Below are 8,014 nucleotides of genomic sequence, written 5' to 3' on the forward strand. Positions count from 1 at the left end.
TCAATTTTACTAAGACTTATAAATCTCTAAGACGCATCCTTTTTTTCCAGTCTTGCCACCTACGTGATTCCCGCTTGATGTGAATGCTTAAAAAAAGTCTCTATCTCAGTCACAATAAAGAACCTCTGTCCTGATTTTCCTAATGTTACCCACACACAGCTTGGATGTACACAGGCCCTGTTGTCCAGTGGCACAGTGGGAACATAAAGCCATCAATAGATGAATGCTATCTTTATATCTACCGCACCAGAGGTGATTTGAAAAACTGCCACTGGACGTCATAGGTCTCCTCTCTGAAGCACAGCCTTTGAATCCCTGACGGCACCGACGGAATCGGGCCAGTTCTTTTGACACAGGTGGTGGGGGAAAAGAAAACTTCACCATTAAAAAGGCAGAGTTTAGTTACAACTCCATTAAAATGTTGGATAGGAGGAATAAAACACTCTGAAGCTGGCTAGAAATGATTTACAAGTAGACGGAAGGTTGTGTGGTTTGCTGGCCTTCGGTTACTGAGGATAGAATAAGCTGCTTTTCGCGTCCGTCAACATTTGCAATATATCATGCTTCGGTTCCGTATATTTACGTTTATATTTTCTGCTGATGGAGGATAAATGTTTAAATAATCATACAACTTGTAATCACAAGTAAATGGCACAAACCCAGCAGGCATTGCAGTAATCCCTAAAATTGGAACTGCCGATGTTATTCTTTGTTTAATCAAAAGGCCGCAGCTATAAAGAAGGCCCTTGTTAGACCTGTTTGAGCTTGAGGGAATTTAGCTATCTGCACAAAATTTGTGTTTATTTTACTCCAGCTTCCTGTTTTCCTATCACACATCATCTAAATGCTCTTTCTCACTTCCTGCCCGCGGGACGGCAGGTAAACCAAAACATTACGTCAGTGACTCACGTCTCACTGCTCCGGGCCCCGGAGGGCTCTTTTTTTTTTTTCTGTTTTTTTGAAGAATGATCAACACAATGGCTCCAGTGGGAGAGTTAATTACTGAAGCTGATTCACTCGTTAATGGCCGTTTCATTTCTGTGGGGGTGTTTTTAATGGGATTTAGGAGTCAGGCTGAGCAACAGCACAATCTGTTTTTAATGGGATTTTCGATGGTTAGAGTTGACGCCAATGTGCACCGATCTGCTGGACTCGTGGTGCAGAGCAATCTAATGAGAGGATACCTAGCAAAAAGAGAAGTGGAGTGTTTAGATCAGGAGGAGGGGTTAAAAAAAAAAAGTAAACAAGATTATCAACGGTCTCACTCTTCAGAACACACACTAAGTCATTTCTGTTCTCCACAATCACACTTAATCCCAGCTGCTGTACTATTAAAACATAAGCTATCCCTGCAGCTGTGATTCGGTTTTACAAGGTGGGACAAAAGAAAATATTTTGCTTGAGTTTGCACATACAGATCATCACATATAAAGCAGAGAGAGCAAGGATGCTTATTTTGGATGTGTCTGTTGCTTGCTCCTGGGCTGTAGCTTCAACATGAACATGTGGAGGCAAGTGGAGTCATCAAGACAAAATGGAAAGTCAGGGATTCATCATTGTTCCTGGTGAGGTATTTTCTCTGTTGTGTCATCAACAAACTTTGACTTCAGGATGAAGGAGCTTTGATGACCTCCGCCAAGAGTTGGAGGTGTGAATTGAAGTGTGTATTACTTGTTTTCATAAACAAAAATGGGGCACGGTGGTTTAACATGAAACTACCTTATGTTCAGAGGTTCATCGGCAGCTTTTTTCAGATGTGCTGTCCTCACATAAGATCCACGTTTTTGAAGTTAAACTTAGCAGCAGTTACTGTTAGCAATGTGAGCCGGATCTCCAGTCTTGGCATTAGGCTAGGAGTCAGAAAGAATCCAATCGAATTCAGATTTCTGGTGTTACTGTGATGTAACTACTGGATTTCACGTTACAATTATTGATTTTGCATCATTTTGTCACTTATGTCTGAATAGTGAATACACAGAATTTAAATCAGTGATCTTTCTGACAACCGTGATGCAGTCAACACAATCACAGAGATCCTTTTTATTGTAACAATAGCGTTTCACTGGGCCCCTCCCATGTATGTGTGTGTGTGTGTGTGTGTGTGTGTGTGTGTGTGTGTGTGTGTGTGTGTGTGTGTGTGTGTGTGTGTGTGTGTGTGTGTGTGTGTGTGTGTGTGTGTGTGTGTGTGTCCATGGCTACAATTAGTGAATGGCAGAGAAAAGGAAGCTCCAGTATCAGGACTCTCCCCCAGGAGGTGTCATCTCAGCCCCCTGCAGCACAATCAGGGATTACCGTTTCTGTCTAGAGACGCCTTTTCTCCACGGTTCTGCAGAACCATCACTCCCCCGCTATACTCAGCTTAAAGCCTTGTATTTAGAATAAAAGAAAATAAAAGTAACTGACTGTGACTGTTACAACCAGCGCCTGAAATCTGGAATCACATTGATTATTGATCATTATTAGTTTGTTAGATCTTGGAGATTAATTAGATTTCAGTCATCGTGGGTTCTTTCAGGAAGTAGATCAACAACATTTACAGATATATCAAATTTTGACACCAGACTGAATCAGTACAGGCTCCATTACAGAGTGATGTTCATTGCTATTATTATATGTTGTCTTACTACACTTTCTATGAGCCCAATGAGTATAAACACTCAGGATCATTAGAGCTGTACTGTAATCTAATTTGTGTACTGCATCTAATTTCTGTCTGCTTTTATTCTTGACAATATATTTCTAAAAGAGAAGGATGTTGGTTGCCCTCGATTGTAGTTTTCATATGATTTGGTGTTCATTTAGTTGCTCCTCAAATCAGAGATGGTGCTGATGCCTAGAGGTGTTTTATATCTGTCAGTTTTTGAGCATTCATGACCCTTGGGATAAAGTATACATGTTTTCAGTGATCCTCTGAGTCTTCATTGTACACCAGCAGAAGAGTGAATTTATTGCATTTCTCAGCAACTACTGTATTGACTGTAAAACAAATGTAACACACGTCCATGTCACCCAAAGAACAACCTATAACAGATGCTGAGCTACCCTGACATTTCATCCAGCTCCAGCTCAATATGTATCATCCAATTTACAGTCAAACACCTGCAAAACAAAGGTGTTTTCCATGAGCCAGCTGTAGGGAGGGAAAAAAATATCAAGTCATCAGCATCAGTATGTTACCAAGCTGACGTAGCATGTAGCTAAAAAGCATTTCTGTGTAATCTACAAGGCTTCTGATATGTGTGTGCGTCTGCTGTTGGTTAGAGCTTAAATAAGGACGGGGGAGTGAAAGATGAATTCCTGGACGGTGAGCACATGTTCTGTTTTGCCCTCCTTTCTCTGCTAGATGTCAGTCATTTATGTTTTAGAGCATGTGCACGTCTGCCCGTTGCAGCGGCCGCCAGTGATTTATAACTCCAAGCTCTGCACGACAATGAGTATGTCATTTAAAATAACAGGTGTTCACATGCTACTTAGCTCATGGAAAGCGAGTTAAAGAAAGAGACAGAGGGGTGTGTGTGTGTGTGTGTGTGTGTGTGTGTGCGTGTGTGTAGGTGTGTGTGTGTGTGTGTGTGTGTGTGTGTGTGTGTGTGTGTGTGTGTGAGGGGAAGGGGGAATGACTGAACGTGAATTAAACTCGTAAATGGTTCAGTCAAACTGGCATGCAGGTCACTGAGTTTCCCGCATTCTGCCGGGTCTGTTTCTCATCCTGCAACAATAACTTTGCCAGGCGGCTTCCAGCAGCACTGGTAGCAGTTATCCTGGTGCTGTTATTAGCTTTTGGTGAAAGTCATGTCATAGATATTCAGGTCAGTTTCAAACCACTGAATATAAAGCTTTTGGGGTTAGCCGGTACTTTGCATACACATGTGTGCGCGCATCTCTACACACACACTGAAATGACATCATCTAAGAAAAAACCCCCAAAACAGACAAGTAGAAGAATTCACAATACTGTAAATGTAGTTATAAAGGCTTTTATTTTTCCATTCAAGAGTGGAAAAATAGGGAGCATGTGAACAAGAGTTTTTGACATGCAATGAAAATGTTGCATGCATACAAAGTGAAATTTATGTTGCATGAAAATAAAAGTAAAAAAAAGAAGAGCGGGAATAGGAGGGCTTCATTAAAAAAAAAAAAAAAAAAAAAAGGGTTTGTTCCTTGGCACCAAAGAGAGAGAATGGTGAGTCTTGTCAGGGATCTCCTCACAGTCCTCCCTCTTCGTCTCTCACTCCCTCCTTCTCCTGGCGTTGTGACCTCATCCCAGAAGCCACTCTATCAAACCAGCTTCCCTCCCCGACTCCCCTTCAGCCCGGCTTCACATCAAAGACGGTCGCGTGTAAGAGTGGGGGGGGTTCCTCACTAACACTGCCACCAAAACACATGCAAGCCTTTTAAATGTGGAGAAACAGGAAGTCTGCTGGGTTTTCACACTTAAGTACAGATGCTGAGGTTAACTCAGAGAGCTTCTGATACAGAAGCTCAGCAGCCCCCCACCCCCACCCCCCCAGGAGCAACAAGACTGTTTTAATAAGAACTGGAAAGTGAATTTGTGGGCTTTTTCCTGGAAAATAGAAATAGAGTGATTCAGTTCAACATTACTCATAGTCCCGTTAAAACAGAGACTGACAAACCGCACGCCATATTCAATTTCACTTGTAATATTACATGGATAATTTCACCAATTTTAGGGATTCTTGATTTAATTAACTAATTATTGTGTGTTCAGCTGGTTTTCTACTGAAAAAACCTCCATCAGATGCCAACGCTAAACCCGTTCCCACACCTACGCAAAAAAAAAAAACTAATGTAATTTTTTTCCTTATTATCGCATGTAAGAATGTGTGTGCACATTTCCTCCTCACAACCATCATGTTAAAGCTGTAAGCGAGGTGGTCTTATCACGCCGTTGAATAATGGCGCGTAGGAGAGCGCTAATCTCCATGTATGGCTGGCTTCAAACGAAAGTTCACCAGCTTTAATCGTGGACTGTGATGGTTCACGTTTGATGCACAAATACATCACGTATAGTCGGCAAGGTGACCAAGCCTCCTTTCCTCCTTCCTGTGTTGAAACATAACGAGGCAAAAGAACATCATGAACATCTTTGTCACCCCCTCGATAAAGACAAGAATCGCTGGGAAGGGGGTGGAGGGGGTTAAGCTGAGTCCATTACTCTTCTGATGATGGTTGGATCAAAGTAAACACTGATAATGGTTCCACCACAGTTAATAATGCCGCCCAAGAATGTTGGCTAGACCGGCTACTCCCGACCTCACACGTTTAATTGTACACATACACACACACGCACACACTCATTCCTCTGTAGTAGTGATTCATTCAACTCTTTGCTCTTTCCACAAAGCAAAACATCTCTGACTCCATCTTTCTTAATTGTGAACTTATGATTTATTTGTTGTGCACAAGGAAACTGACTTTTTTGTTTTTTAGCTGCGCTCACAACGGAAACAAGGCCCACATACAGTAGAGGCAATGACTCCATTCAGATCTCTTTGTAATTACAACACATATTCAGCTCCCATTAGAAGCTGATTTATCTCCCTCCAGAGACCTCCACCACACCCTCCCCTCGCTCCTTCCTTCTTTTTGCTTCTTCTCTCCCTCCATTTAGTGTTGAAAGAACAAGTTATTTCTGGATCAGTCAGGCTGCTGACTTGATTTCCAGGTTTCTTTCAGCATCCGTATATGATGAAGAGGGATAAAGAAAGATTTAAGTTGGAAGTAGTGTAAAAAAAAAGGCGTTAAGCCCTGCATGCACAGTGTCCAATGGTGTGTTCTCCCACTTTTGGTGAATTAAGTTTGTCACATGGTTGAAAAACTGAACTCAAATTTGATCAAACTTGATGAGATTCAGTAACAGAATCTCACACCGGATGCAGATTTAAGCAGAAATGTAGAGTGAGTGATGGTTTCTCTTTCAGCAGGTTCCCACTGAGGGGCCACACCGATTCCTGTCCATCTCAGGTTTATCAGCAGAATCGGCCGGCCCCTTTCCCTCGGGGCATCAAAAAACTTACCGATCCAGTTTCAGAGCTTTTTTTTTGGCGCGGGGGGGGGGGGGGGGCTGCTTTTGAGACGACGGTCCCCATATTTTGTGGTAACCTCAACAGGGTGAAAGGTGATGGAACTGTGATATAGCATTTAAAAAATAGATCATTTTTGTGGGTCTTTAAGTTGAATTCAGATAAGTTTTTTTACATTTTTTGGATTTAAAACTGGATCTGAATGCATAATATTCCAGACTGAGAATATTATGGAAGAAGAAAAACCATCGTAAGTACAGAGGACTGATGAGTGCTATATCATCTCCTCTGCATTGCTAATACCTGCGTGTGAGTTTGAGTCTGCAGGAGTTTCTCAGGGACTACCACCCAGGGGTGAAGCCAGAGACCAGAACCAAAAGCACCGGCGACCCGTTTACCCTCCTCTGTGCCAAACCCCACCACGACCTCCACCACCCCTCTCCTCAATCAACCCAGCCTGCCCTAATCCACTGTTTACATAAAACGCTGGGCAGTAATGATAGCCATGAGACCATGGACCACCCCACAATCCTACACACCCTCCTCTCCCACCGCTGCCCCACCACCTTCCACCACTAACCCAAAGCTGTTTTCACAGGAGCCAAATACCTTAAATACATAATTAGTGGGGTCATTTGTGCAATCGGGGCCCCAGCGAGGACATGAGTGTGTCCCTGTGAGTTTGTGGGGGGTACAAGGAGGAGGAGGAGGGTATCAGGGGCAGGATATGAAGACATGAGAGAGAGGCGGCAAACAAAGACATGCATTCATGGCTGTGGCCCCGGACAAACTTGGCTGTTGCCGTCTTCAAAGGCTACCTCTGCCTTTCCTCAAAACCCAGAGACCACAGGTTGGGGCAGAGAGGAGAAATATAACAGGGCATCGTGGGGGAATGAGGGAAGGAGAGGATGGGGAGGGAAGAGAGGGGTGTAAGTAATGAAGCAAAGGTTACAAGATCTGTAATCTGGGAAGGAAATTCTCAAGGCTGATTCTGAGGAGCCTGAGATCGGACTCGTAGATTCAGTTTTAGATCCAAAAATGTAAAAAATCACTTGAAAGATGAGCTTATTGTAGTTTTTCATTGTAAAGAAATTAAAAGTGTCCAGAAATCATAAAAGTAAGGATGTTTCCTAAGTAAAACTCTGCAACTCTGATGTTAAATGTATAAATGTATTGACTACTCATGAGGGTAAATCGTTGACATATGATAATATCAACTATTCAGCATTATTCTTTAAACAGGAACCTGTTTTTTTTTCTTATTTAATTTTAATTAATGTAAATAAATGCTCTTTGATGCAGCATGAAATCTGCAAAGTACCGGTAACTAGCAAGTTATCACAAGATAAACGCGGTTCAGTGAAAATTCCAATACAGTATTTTCCGCACTATAAGATTATAAGGCGCACCTTCAATAAACAGCCCATTTAAAAAAAAAAAGAAATTAAATAAACAAAAAAAATATGTGTATATATATACAGGTATATATATATATATATACGTATATTTTAAAAAGTGCACTGCATTATAAAGCGCAGTCGGTTTTTGAGAAAAGGTGAATAGGTGTGCCTTACAGTGCGGAAAATACTGTATTTTCTTTTAAATAAGATGCAAAATAAATAATTAAATTGTAAAAATCGTAGTGACTGAGTACATTTTGTCATTCCATCACTATTTAGCATCAGCAGCAACACCCCCTAATGACCCCTGAAGCCTGACCTCTGACCCCGTACATTGTGTATAGTCCAATCACAGTTTGCCCTCTGCAAAAGACTGAAATTCCAGTGGTCCATGTTTCACACTGGGAGACCTCCTTCAGGTCGTGTGCTTGTACAGACCTTCACAAACACGATGCCGATGCTGTTGCCCTCTGCACCTTGTCGGGTCCTTCATCCCCCTCCAGCATTGTTTATGAAAGTGTGTCCACTTAGTCTGACCCCCCCTGCTGTGATGCCGATTATCCACATCCTGAG

This window comes from Antennarius striatus, chromosome 16 (genome assembly GCF_040054535.1).
Source record: "Antennarius striatus isolate MH-2024 chromosome 16, ASM4005453v1, whole genome shotgun sequence".
Taxonomy (NCBI): domain Eukaryota; kingdom Metazoa; phylum Chordata; class Actinopteri; order Lophiiformes; family Antennariidae; genus Antennarius; species Antennarius striatus.